Source organism: Hemiscyllium ocellatum, chromosome 15 (assembly GCF_020745735.1).
Source record: "Hemiscyllium ocellatum isolate sHemOce1 chromosome 15, sHemOce1.pat.X.cur, whole genome shotgun sequence".
Taxonomy (NCBI): domain Eukaryota; kingdom Metazoa; phylum Chordata; class Chondrichthyes; order Orectolobiformes; family Hemiscylliidae; genus Hemiscyllium; species Hemiscyllium ocellatum.
Window position 1 is genome coordinate 60,978,212 of NC_083415.1, and position 12,518 is coordinate 60,990,729.

The following is a 12,518-nucleotide window of genomic DNA, read 5'->3' on the forward strand; positions in this document are numbered from 1 at the left end:
TTCCCCTGACATCTCCCTCACTCTCTAACTTTCCCCTGACATCCCCTTCACTCTCTGACTCTCCTCTGACATCTCCTTCAGTCTCTAACCTGCCCCTGACATCACTTTCACTCTCTAGCCTTCCCCTGACATTTCTTTTACTCTCTAACCTTCCCCTGATATCTCCCTCAATCTGTAACCTTCCTCTGACATCTCTTTCACTCTCTTACCATCCCCTCGTATCTCCCTCAATCTGTAATCTTCCCCTGACATCTCCTTCACTCTCTAACCTTCCCTTGGCACTTGCATCACTCTCTAACCTTTGACCAACATCTCCTTTACTCTCCAACCTTCCCTTGACATTTCCTTAACTCTCTTAATTTCCCCTCACACTTCCTTTACTTTCTAACCTTCCCCTGACATCTCCTTCACTGTCTAACCTTCCAATGACATTTCCATCACTCTCTAAACTTCCCCTGACACCTCCTTCACTCTCTGACCTTCCCTTAACATCTCCTTCACTCTCTAAGTTTCCTCTGGCACTTAGTTCTCTCTCTAACCTTCCCCTCATACCTCCATCAAACTGTAACCTTCCCCTGATATCTCCTTTACCCTCTAATCTTCCTCTGATATCTCCCTCACTCTCTAACCTTCCCCTGATATCTGCTTCACTCCCTAATCTTCCCCTGACATCTCCTTCACTCTCTACCCTTCCACTGACATCTCCTTCACTCTCCAACCTTCCCCTGATATCTCCTTCACTCTCTAACCTTCCCCTGAAATCTCCTTCACTCTCTAACCTTCCCTTGGCACTTGCATCACTCTCTAACCTTCGACCAACATCTCCTTTACTCTCCAACCTTCCCTTGACATTTCCTTAACTCTCTTAATTTCCCCTCACACTTCCTTTACTTTCTAACCTTCCCCTGACATCTCCTTCACTGTCTAACCTTCCAATGACATTTCCATCACTCTCTAAACTTCCTCTGACACCTCCTTCACTCTCTAACCTTCCCCTGACATCTACGTCACTCTCTATCTTCCCCTGAACATTTCCTTCACTCTCTAAGCTTCCACTGATATCTCTTTCACTCTCTAACCTTACCTTAACATCTCCTTCACTCTCTAACCTTCCCTTAACATCTCCTGCACTCTCTAACCTTCCACTGTCATCCCTTAGGCTCTCTAACCTTCCCCTGGCACTTACTTCACTCTCTAACCTTCCCCTCATATCTCCCTCAAACTGTAACCTTCCCCTGATAGCTCCTTCACTCTCTAATCTTCCTCTGACATCTCCCTTCACTCTCTAACCTTCACCTCACATCTCCTCAGTCTCAATTTTTGCCTGACATCCTCTTCACTCTCTCACCTTCCCTTGACATTTCATTCACTCTCTAACCTTCACCTGACATCTCCCTCACTCTCAACTTTTCCCTGACATCCCCTTCACTCTCTAACCTTCCCCTGACATTGCCTTCACTCTCTAACCTTCCCCTGACATCTCCCTCACTCTCTAACCTTTGCCTGAAATCCTCTTCACTCTCTAACCTTCCCCTGACACCTCCTTCACTCTCTGCCTTCCCCTGACATCTACTTCACTCTCTATCTTCCCCTGAACATTTCCTTCACTCTCTAAGCTTCCACTGATATCTCTTTCACTCTCTAACCTTACCTTAACATCTTCTTCACTCTCTAACCTTCCCCTGACATCCCTTTGACTCTCTAACCTTCCCGTGGCACTTACTTCACTCTCTAACCTTCCCCTGATATCTCCCTCAAACTGTAACCTTCCCCTGATATCTCCTTCACTTTCTAATTTTCCTCTGACGTCTCCCTCACTCTCTAACCTTCACCTGATATCTCCTTCAATCTCTGACCCTCCCCTGACATCTCCCTCACTCTCTAACCTTCCCTTGATATCTCCCTCAATCTGTAACCTTCCCCTGACATTGCGCCCACTCTCTAGTCTTCCCCGTCATCTGCTTCACTCTCCACCCTTCCCCCGACATCACTTTCACTCTCTAACCTTCCCTGACATTTCTTTAACTCTCTAACCTTCCCCTGATATCTCCCCCAATCTGTAACCTTCCCCTGACATCTCACTCACTCTCTAACCATCCCCTGACACTTGCTTCACTCTATAACCTTCGGCAGACGGATCCTTCACTCTCCAACCTTCCCATGACATCTCCTTCACTCTCTAAACTTCCACTGGCATCTCCTTCAGTCTCCAACTTTCCCCTGACCCTGACATTCCCTTCATGATCTAACTATCCCCTGACACACTGTTCACTCTCTAACCTTCACCTGACATCTCCCGCACTCTCAATGTTTCCCTGACATTTCCTTCACTCTCTAACCTTCCCCTGACATTTCCTCCACTCTCTAACCTTCCCGTGACATCTCCCTCACTCTCTAACCTTCACCTGAAATCTCCTTCACTCTCTAATCTTCCCCTGACATCTCCTTCAATCTCTAACCTTCCCCGTCATCTACTTCAGTCTCTATCTTCCCCTGAACATTTCCTTCACTCTCTAACCTTCCCCTGACATCCCTTTGACTCTTTAACTTTCCCCTGACACTTAATTCACTCTCTAACCTTCCTCTCATATCTCCCTCAATTGGTAACCTTCCCCTGACATCTCCTTCACACTCTAACCTTGCCCTGAAACTTCCTTCATCTCTACCCTTCGGCAGACATCTTCACTCTCCAACTTTCCCATGACATCTGCTTCACTCTCTTATCTTCCCATGACATCTCCTTCACTTTCTAACATTCCCTTGACATTTCCTTTACTCACCAACCTTCCCCAAAACTTCCTTCACTCTCTAACCTTTCCTTGACATTTCATTCACTCTCTAACCTTCTACTAACATCTCCTTCACTCTCTAACCTTCTACTAACATATCCTTCACTCTCTAAACTTCCCCTGACATCTCCCTCACTCTCTAACCTTCCCCTCACACTTCCTTTACTCTCTAACCTTCCCTGACATCTCCCCCACTCTCTAACCTTCCCCTGACATCTCCTTCACTCTCTAACCTTCCCCTGACATCTCCTTCACTCTCTAAACTTCCACTGACATCTCCTTCAGTCTCCAACTTTCCCCTGACCCTGACATTCCCTTCCTGGTCTAACTATCCCCGACACACTGTTCACTCTCTAACCTTCACCTGACATCTCCCGCACTCTCAATGTCTCCCTGACATTTCCTTCACTCTCTAACCTTCCCCTGATATCTCCCTCAATCTGTAACCTTCCCCTGACATTGCACTCATTCTCTAATCTTCCCATGTCGTCTGCTTCACTCTCCACCCTTCCCCCGACATCACTTTCACTCTCTAACTATCCCGTGACATTTCCTTTACTCTCTAACCTTTCCCTGACATCTCCCTCACTCTCCAACCTTCCCATGACATCTCCTTCACTCTCTAACTTTCCCCTGATATCTCCTTCACTCTCTAACCTACCCTTAACATCTCCTTCACTCGCTAACCTTCCCCTGACATCCCTTTGACTCTCTATCCTTCCCCTGACACTACCTTCACTCTCTAACCTTCCCCTCATATCTCCCTCAAACTGTAACCTTCCCCTGACATCTCCTTCACTCTCTAACCATTCCCTGACATTTCCTTCACTCTCCAACCTTCCCCTGATATCTCCTTCACTCTCTAACCTTTCACTGATATCTCCTTCACTCTCTAACCTTCCCCTGAAATCTCCTTCACTCTCCAATCTTCCCCTGACACTTGTTTCATTCTCTAACCTTCGGCAGACATCTTCACTCTCCAACCTTCCCATGACATCTCCTTCACTCTCTAACCTTCCCCTGACATCTCCTTCACTCTCCAATCTTCCCCTGACACTTGTTTCACTCTCTAACCTTCAGCAGACATCTTCACTCTCCAACCTTCCCCAACACCTCCTTCACTCTCTAACCTTCCACTGACATCTCCTTCACTCTCTAACCTCCCTCTGACATCTCCTTCATTCTCTAACCATCCCATGGCATCTCCTTCACTCTCTAACTTTCCTTTGACATTTCCTTCACTCTCCAACCTACCCAAAACCTCCTTCACACTCTAACCTTCCCTTGACATTTCCTTCACTCTCTAACCTTCTCCTAACATCTCCTTCACTCTCTAAACTACCCCTGACATCGCCTCACTCTCTAACTTTGCCCTCACACTTCCTTCACTCTCTAACCTTCCACTGACATCTTCCTCACTCCCCAACCTTCCCATGACATTTCCTTCACTCGCTAAGCTTTCCCTGACATCTCCTTCACTCTCTAACCTTGACCTTAACATCTCCTTCACTCTCTAACCGTTCCCTGACATCTCCCTCACTCTCAACTTTTCCCTGAAATCTCCCTCACTCTCTAACCTTCACCTGGCATCTGCTTCCCTCTCTAACCTTCCCCGACAACTACATCACTCTCTATCTTCCCCTGAACATTTCCTTCACTCTCAAACTTCCCCTGATACTTCCTTCACTCTCTAACCTTCCCTTAACAACTCCTTCACTCTCTAACCATCCCTTGACATCCCTTAGACTCTCTAACCTTCCCCTGGCACTTAATTCACTCTCTCACCTTCCCCTCATATCTCCCTCAAACAGTAATCTTCCCCTCATATCTCCTTCACTCTCTAATCTTCCTCTGACATCTCCCTCACTCTCTAACCTTCCCCTGATATCTGCTTCACTCTCTAACCTTCCCCTGATATCTGCTTCACTCTCTAACCTTCCCCTGACATTTCCTTCACTCTCTAACCTTCCCCGATATCTCCCTCAATCTGTAACCTTCCACTGACATTGTCCTCATTCTCCAATCTTCCCCTGTCATCTGCTTCACTCTCTAACCTTGCCCTCATGTCTCCCTCAATCTGTCACATTCCCATGACATCTCGCTCACTCTATAAACTTCCCCTGACATCTCCTTCACTCTCCAACTTTCCCTTGACATTTCCTTCACTCTCCAACCTTCCCCAAAACCTCCTTCACTCTCTAACCTTCGCCTAACATTTCCTTCACTCCCTAACCTTCTACTAACATCTCCTTCACTCTCTAACCTTCCCCTGACATCTCCCTCACTATATAGCCTTCCACGGACATCTCCTTCACTCTCTAACTTTCCCCTGACACATTGTTCACTCTCTAACCTTCCCCTGACATCTCCCTCACTCTCTAACTTTCCCCTGACATCCCCTTCACTCTCTGACTCTCCTCTGACATCTCCTTCAGTCTCTAACCTGCCCCTGACATCACTTTCACTCTCTAGCCTTCCCCTGACATTTCTTTTACTCTCTAACCTTCCCCTGATATCTCCCTCAATCTGTAACCTTCCTCTGACATCTCTTTCACTCTCTTACCATCCCCTCGTATCTCCCTCAATCTGTAATCTTCCCCTGACATCTCCTTCACTCTCTAACCTTCCCTTGGCACTTGCATCACTCTCTAACCTTTGACCAACATCTCCTTTACTCTCCAACCTTCCCTTGACATTTCCTTAACTCTCTTAATTTCCCCTCACACTTCCTTTACTTTCTAACCTTCCCCTGACATCTCCTTCACTGTCTAACCTTCCAATGACATTTCCATCACTCTCTAAACTTCCCCTGACACCTCCTTCACTCTCTGACCTTCCCTTAACATCTCCTTCACTCTCTAAGTTTCCTCTGGCACTTAGTTCTCTCTCTAACCTTCCCCTCATACCTCCATCAAACTGTAACCTTCCCCTGATATCTCCTTTACCCTCTAATCTTCCTCTGATATCTCCCTCACTCTCTAACCTTCCCCTGATATCTGCTTCACTCCCTAATCTTCCCCTGACATCTCCTTCACTCTCTACCCTTCCACTGACATCTCCTTCACTCTCCAACCTTCCCCTGATATCTCCTTCACTCTCTAACCTTCCCCTGAAATCTCCTTCACTCTCTAACCTTCCCTTGGCACTTGCATCACTCTCTAACCTTCGACCAACATCTCCTTTACTCTCCAACCTTCCCTTGACATTTCCTTAACTCTCTTAATTTCCCCTCACACTTCCTTTACTTTCTAACCTTCCCCTGACATCTCCTTCACTGTCTAACCTTCCAATGACATTTCCATCACTCTCTAAACTTCCTCTGACACCTCCTTCACTCTCTAACCTTCCCCTGACATCTACGTCACTCTCTATCTTCCCCTGAACATTTCCTTCACTCTCTGAGCTTCCCCTGATATCCCCTTCACTCTCTAACCTTCCCTTAACATCTCCTTCACTCTCTAAGTTTCCTCTGGCACTTAGTTCTCTCTCTAACCTTCCCCTCATACCTCCATCAAACTGTAACCTTCCCCTGATATCTCCTTTACCCTCTAATCTTCCTCTGACATCTCCCTCACTCTCTAACCTTCCCCTGATATCTGCTTCACTCCCTAATCTTCCCCTGACATCTCCTTCACTCTCTACCCTTCCACTGACATCTCCTTCACTCTCTTACCATCCCCTCGTATCTCCCTCAATCTGTAACCTTCCCCTGACATCTCCTTCACTCTCTAACCTTCCCTTGGCACTTGCATCACTCTCTAACCTTCGACCAACATCTCCTTTACTCTCCAACCTTCCCTTGACATTTCCTTAACTCTCTTAATTTCCCCTCACACTTCCTTTACTTTCTAACCTTCCCCTGACATCTCCTTCACTGTCTAAACTTCCAATGACATTTCCATCACTCTCTAAACTTCCTCTGACACCTCCTTCACTCTCTAACCTTCCCCTGACATCTACTTCACTCTCTATCTTCCCTTGAACATTTCCTTCACTCTCTGAGCTTCCCCTGATATCCCCTTCACTCTCTAACCTTCCCTTAACATCTCCTTCACTCTCTAAGTTTCCTCTGGCACTTAGTTCTCTCTCTAACCTTCCCCTCATACCTCCATCAAACTGTAACCTACCCCTGATATCTCCTTTACCCTCTAATCTTCCTCTGACATCTCCCTCACTCTCTAACCTTCCCCTGATATCTGCTTCACTCCCTAATCTTCCCCTGACATCTCCTTCACTCTCTACCCTTCCACTGACATCTCCTTCACTCTCCAACCTTCCCCTGATATCTCCTTCACTCTCTAACCTTCCCCTGAAATCTCCTTCACTCTCTAACCTTCTCCTGACATCTCCTTCACTCTCCAATCTTCCCCTGACACTTGTTTCACTCTCTAACCTTCGGCAGACATCTTCACTCTCCAACTTTCCGCAACACCTCCTTCACTCTCTAACCTTCCACTGACATCTCCTTCACTCTCTAACCTCCCTCTGACATCTCCTTCACTCTCCAACCTTCCATGACATCTCCCTCACTCTATAACCTTCCACTGACATCCCCTTCACTCTCTAACCTTCCCATGACATCTCCTTCACTCTCTAACCTTCCCATGACACTTGCTTCACTCTCTAACCTTTGGCAGACATCTCCTTCACTCTCCAACCTTTGCATGACATCTCCTTCATTCTCTAACCATCCCATGACATCTCCTTCACTCTCTAACTTTCCTTTGACATTTCCTTCACTCTCCAACCTACCCAAAACCTCCTTCACTCTCTAACCTTCCCTTGACATTTCCTTCACTCTCTAACCTTCTCCTAACATCTCCTTCACTCTCTAACCTTTGCCTGAAATCCCCTTCACTCTCTAATCATCCCTTGACATCTCCTTCAATCTCAACTCTTCCCCTGATATCTGCTTCACCCTGTAACCTTTCCTGACATTGCCTTCACTCTCTAACCTTCCCCTGACATCTCCTTCACTCTCTGCCTTCCCCTGACATCTACTTCACTCTCTATCTTCCCCTGAACATTTCCTTCACTCTCTAAGCTTCCCCTGATATCTCCTTCACTCTCTAACCTTACCTTAACATCACCTTCACTCTCCAACCTTCCCCTGACATCCCTTTGACTCTCTAACCTTCCCGTGGCACTTACTTCGCTCTCTAACCTTCCCCTGATATCTCCCTCAAACTGTAACCTTCCCCTGATATCTCCTTCACTCTCTAACCTTCCCTGACATTTCTTTAAGTCTCTAACCTTCCCCTGATATCTCCCCCAATCTGTAACCTTCCCCTGACATCTCGCTCACTCTCTAACCATCCCCTGACACTTGCTTCACTCTATAACCTTCAGCAGACGGATCCTTCACTCTACAACCTTCCCATGACATCTTCTTCACTCTCTAACTTTCCTTTGACATTTCCCTCAGTCTCCAACCTTCCCCAAAACCTTCTTCACTCACTAACCTTCCCTTCTCATTTCCTTCACTCTCTAACCTTCCCCTCACACTTCCTTTACTCGCTAACCTTCCCTTAACATCTCCTTAACTCTGTAACCTTCCCCTGATATCCCTTTGACTCTCTAACCTTCCCCTGACACTTACTTCATTCTCTAACCTTCCTCTCATATCTCCCTCAAACTGTAACCTTCCCTGATATCTCCTTCACTCTGTAATCTTCCTCTGTCATCTCCCTCACTCTCTAACCTTACACTCATATCTCCTTCACTCTCTAACCTTCCCCTGACATTTCCTCCACTCTCTAACCTTCCCGTGACATCTCCCTCACTCTCTAACCTTCACCTGAAATCCCCTTCACTCTCTAATCATCCCCTGACATCTCCTTCAACCTCTAACCTTCCCCTGTCATCTACTTCAGTCTCTATCTTCCCCTGAACATTTCCTTCACTCTCTAACCTTCCCCTGACATCCCTTTGACTCTCTAACCTTCCCCTGACACTTAATTCACTCTCTAACCTTCCTCTCATATCTCCCTCAATCGGTAACCTTCCCCTGACATCTCCTTCACTCTCTAACCTTCCCCTGAAACTTCCTTCACTCTCTACCCTTCGGCAGACATCTTCACTCTCCAACTTTCCCATGACATCTCCTTCACTTTCTAACATTCCCTTGACATTTCCTTCACTCACCAACCTTCCCCAAAACTTCCTTCACTCTCTAACCTTTCCTTGACATTTCATTCACTCTCTAACCTTCTACTAACATCTCCTTCACTCTCTAACCTTCCCCTGACATCTCCTTCACTCTCTAAACTTCCCCTCACACTTCCTTTACTCTCTAACCTTCCACTGACATCTTCCTCACTCCCCAACCTTCCCATGACATTTCCTTCACTCGCTAAGCTTTCCCTGACATCTCCTTCACTCTCTAACCTTGACCTTAACATCTCCTCCACTCTCTAACTTTTCCCTGAAATCTCCTTCACTCTCTAACCTTCGCCTGGCATCTGCTTCCCTCTCTAACCTTCCCCTGACAACTACATCACTCTCTATCTTCCCCTGAACATTTACTTCACTCTCGAACTTCCCCTGATACTTCCTTCACTCTCTAACCTTCCCTTAACAACTCCTTCACTCTCTAACCATCCCTTGACATCCCTTAGACTCTCTAACCTTCCCCTGGCACTTAATTCACTCTCTCACCTTCCCCTCATATCTCCCTCAAACAGTAATCTTCCCCTCATATCTCCTTCACTCTCTAATCTTCCTCTGACATCTCCCTGACTCTCTAACCTTCCCCTGATATCTGCTTCACTCTCTAACCTTCCCCTGACATTTCCTTCACTTTCTAACCTTCCCCGATATCTCCCTCAATCTGTAACCTTCCACTGACATTGTCCTCATTCTCTAATCTTCCCCTGTCATCTGCTTCACTCTCTAACCTTGCCCTCATGTCTCCCTCAATCTGTCACATTCCCATGACATCTCGCTCACTCTATAAACTTCCTCTGACATCTCTTTCACTCTCTCACCATCCCCTCGTATCTCCCTCAATCTGTAACCTTCCCCTGACACCTCCTTCACTCTCTAACCTTCCCCTGACATCTACTTCATTCTCTATCTTCCCCTGAACATTTCCTTCACTCTCTCAGCTTCCCCTGATATCCCCTTCACTCTCTAACCTTCCCTTAACATCTCCTTCACTCTCTAAACTTCCCCTGACATCCCCTTCACTCTCTAAATTTCCCCTCACACTTCCTTTAGTCTCTAATCTTCCCCTGACATCTCCCTCACTCTCTAGCCTTCCACTGATATCTCCTTCACTCTCTAACTTTCCCCTGACATCCCCTTCACTCTCTAACTATCCCCTGACACATTGTTCACTCTCTAACCTTCCCCTGACATTCCTTTTTCTCTCTAACCTTCCCATGATATCTCTCTCAATCTGTAACCTTCCCCTGACTCCTTCACTCTCTAACATTGCCCTGATACTTGCTTCTCTCTCTAACCTTTGGCAGTCATCTCCTTCACTTTCTAACTTTCATTTGAGATCTCCTTCACTCTCTAAACTTCCCCTGACATCTCCCTCACTCTCTAGCCTTCCACTGACATCTCCTTCATTCTCTAACCTTCCCCTGACGTCTCCCTTACTCTCTAATCTTCCCATGACATCTCCTTCACTCTCACATCCTCGCCTGACATTTCATTCACTCTCTACTCTTCCCCTGACATCGCCCTCGCTCTCTAACCTTCCCCTGACACTTGCTTCACTCTCTAACCTTCAGCAGACATCTCCTTCACTCTCTAACTTTCCCTTGACATCTCTTTCAATCTCTAATCATCCCTGACATCTCCTTAACTCACTGACCTTCCCCTGACTTCACCCTCACTCTCTAACCTTCCCCTGACACTTGCTTCACTCTGTAACCTTCGGCAGACCTCTCCTTCATGCCCTAAGCTTCCCCTGACCTCTCCTTAACTCACTGACCTTCCCCTGACATCTCCCTCACTCGCTAACCTTCCCCTGACGCTTGCTTCACTCTCTAACCTTCAGCAGACATCTCCTTCACTCTCTAATGTTCCCTTGACATCTCCTTCACTCTCTGACCTTCCCCTGATATCTCCCTGACTCTCTTACTTTCCCCTGACAACTCCTTCACTCTCTAACATTGCCCTGATACTTGCTTCACTCTCTAACCTTTGGCAGTCATCTCCTTCACTTTCTAACTTTCACTTGAGATCTCCTTCACTCCCTATACTTCCACTGACATCTCCCTCACTCTCTAACTTTGCCCTGACATCTCTTTCACTCTCTAACATTCCCCTGATATCTCCCTCACTCTCTAAGCTTCCCCTGACATTTCCTTCACTCTCTAACCTTCCGTTGACATTGCCTTCAGTTTCTAAACATCCACTGACATCTCTCTCACTCTTTAACCTTCACCTGATACTTTCTTCACACTCAAACCTTCACCTGACGTCTCCCTCCCTCTCTAACCTTGCCCTGACACTTGCTTCACCCTCTAACCTTCGGCAGACATCTCCTCCACTCTCTAACTTTCCCTTGACATCTCCTTCACTCTCTAAACTTCCCCTGATAATCTCCCTCACTCTCTAACTTTCCTCTGACATCTCATTCACTCTCAAATCTTCCACTGACATCTCCTTCTGTCTCCAATCTTCCTCTGACGCTTCCCTCACTCTCTAAACTTTGGCAGACAGCTCCCTCACTCTCTAATTTCCCCTGACATCTTCCTCACTCTGTAACCTTCCCCTGATATCTCTTTCACTCTCTAACCTTCCATTGATATCTCCCTCACCTCAATTCTTCCCCTGACATCTCCTTCACTCTCTAACCTTCCCCTGACATTTAATTCACTCTCTAACCTTCCCCTGACATCTCCTTCACTCTCTAAACATCCACTGACATCTCTCTCACTCTCTAACTTTCCCCTGATACTTGCATCAATCTCTCACCTTCCCCTCACATCTCCTTCACTGTCTAACCTTCCTCTGACATTTCTCTCACACTCAAATCTTCTACTGACATCTCCTTCACTATCTAGCCTTCGGCTGGCATCTCCTTCACTCACTAATTTCCCCTGACATCTCCCTCAGTCTCTAACTTTCCCCTGACATCTCTTTCACTTTCTAACCTTCCCTTGGCATCGCCTTCACTCACTAACGATCCCCTGACATTTCCTTCACTTTCTAACCTTCCCCTGACACCTCTCTCACTCTCTAATCTTCCCATGACATCTCCTTCGCTCTCTAATCCTCGCCTGACATCTCTTTCACTCTCTAACCTTCCCCTGATATCTCCCTCACTCTCTAACCTTCCCCTGATATCTCCCTCACTCTCTAACCTTCCCCTGACATCTCCTTCACTCTCTAACCTTCCCCTGACATTTACTTCACTCTCTAACTTTCTGTTGACATCTCCTTCACTCTCTCAACATTCGCTGACATCTCTCATTCTCAAATCTTCTACTGACATCTCCTTCCCTCTTTAACCTTCGGCTGACATCTCCTTCACTCTCCAACCTTCCCCTGACATCTCCTTCACTCTCTAATTTCCCCTGACATCTCCCTCACTCTCTAACCTTCCCACGACATCCCCTCCACTCACTAACGATCACCTGACATTTCCTTCACTCTCTAACCTTCCCCTGATATCCCTTTGATTCTCTAACCTTCCCCTGACACTTACTTTGCTCTATAACCTTCCCCTCATATCTCCCTCAATCTGTAACCTTCCCCTGATGTCTCCTTCAC